This window comes from Nelumbo nucifera, chromosome 5, assembly GCF_055504915.1.
Source record: "Nelumbo nucifera cultivar China Antique chromosome 5, China Antique-T2T, whole genome shotgun sequence".
In the NCBI taxonomy this organism is placed as follows: Eukaryota; Viridiplantae; Streptophyta; class Magnoliopsida; order Proteales; family Nelumbonaceae; genus Nelumbo; species Nelumbo nucifera.
This window is the reverse complement of record NC_142653.1, coordinates 49232918-49234363: the sequence shown is the minus strand read 5'-3', so window position 1 is coordinate 49234363 and position 1446 is coordinate 49232918. Positions and strand designations below refer to the sequence as shown.

Here is a 1446-nt window from a genome sequence, read left to right as displayed (position 1 = left end):
TGTGATGAACTCAATTTTTTGAAGCATCATGTAGTTGATCAAATGAATCAAATTGGTTCCCCAACTTTGGTAGTTTGGCAACAAAACAAGAGCCATCATCATTGGTTCCCCAATTTTCTAAAGGACCGAAATGGTCAGTTTGGCAACAAAACACAGCCCGAAGACAGGACAACCAACACTTGAACAAAAAAGCCATTTCATTTTAGATGATGAGGTGTACATTCAAAAAAAAAAAAAAAAAAAAAAAAAAAGAGCCATCATCATTTCAGATGAGGAAGTGTACATTTCATTTTTACAAATCCGGGGCTACTTCATCATTATTAGAAGCTACTTCGACAACACCCGAAGGCCCTACCTCCCCCTCGGAGTCTGGTTCGGCATCCGCAGCATTGGCCATCTCTTGAGTAATGCGCGAAGTGGATATGGCGCTGGTGTTGAGCTCAGGGTACGTGTTCCAGATCATCCACTAGCTTAGCTTGAAACCCCTCCTGTAGGAGTCCACCATCAGATCATCGAAATCCGGCGAAGCAATATAATCGCTAACAGCTTTCTTCTTCGCGTCTCCGTTGCCTTGAGAGAAGATCTGAGTCCGCACCCTGATATCCTCCTGAAGATACTCGACCTGATGCTGCAGGTCCAGCTTCAATTCCGCCATATGCTTCACCACCACTCCCATGGCCTCAGCATCTCTCTGAGACCTCGCCTGCCTAGACCGCGCGAGGCGAGCAGGCTCCTCGGCAGCTTGCGCCTGCCTCGAGCACCTCTCCACCTGGTTCGCCAAAGCGTGAATAGAAGAGTTCACATACCAAAAGAAAACAAGTGATCAAAGGAACGAATAGAAGAATAAAAGCCGAAGAACTCTAAAGAAGGGAGATCACTTACCACCATGGCATGGGTAACGGCACGACAGGCCACTTGGTGCAGAGGGAGCTCGGTCCACACCACGACTTCCTCGGGAAACATGGCCTCCTTACTCCTCAGAAGAGCGTGAATAGGCGACAGCACACTCCTGAAGTCCCCCAGGGCCTCCGAGCCAGACAGCCCAGCTCGCGTATGGGCAGACCCGGAGTAAGCAGGAGCCCCTGTGTGAGGGGCCCCCGCCGGCTCCTGCATAGGAGGAACCATTTCGGGCTCCATAGGCTGACCCTCCGCCAGGTAGTCCGGCACCTCGGGCTCCGCACCCTGGGGCAGCTCGGCGCGAGCTCGCTTAGCCACCCGTTTTCTCCTCTTCATGCCCTGGAATAAGTGCCCACCTCAGGTCCCTCGAGAGTCCATCGCACCTGCAAAAAGAAGTTCGACATCAGTAAAACAAGCAAAAGAAGAGCAAGACAGGATCACCAGGGGAAGAACCTACCCGAACTCAGGCCAGCAGCAATAAGCTTGGCCTCCGTCAGATACTGTTGACACGTCAGCCCAAGCCGCGCCCATTGCCAGAGGCCCTTCACC

General features: G+C 51.9%; 1 long non-coding RNA gene across 1 annotated transcript; it reads right to left on the bottom strand.

The window, feature by feature from the left end:
* Window positions 1-212: 212 nt before the first annotated feature.
* Window positions 213-1020, bottom strand: LOC148791582 (uncharacterized). The gene is made up of 2 exons (XR_016076055.1): window positions 883-1020; window positions 213-769 (listed from the first exon to the last, which is right to left on the bottom strand). It is a non-coding gene; the product is annotated as an uncharacterized LOC148791582 (long non-coding RNA).
* Between the last annotated feature and the right edge of the window lie 426 nt (window positions 1021-1446).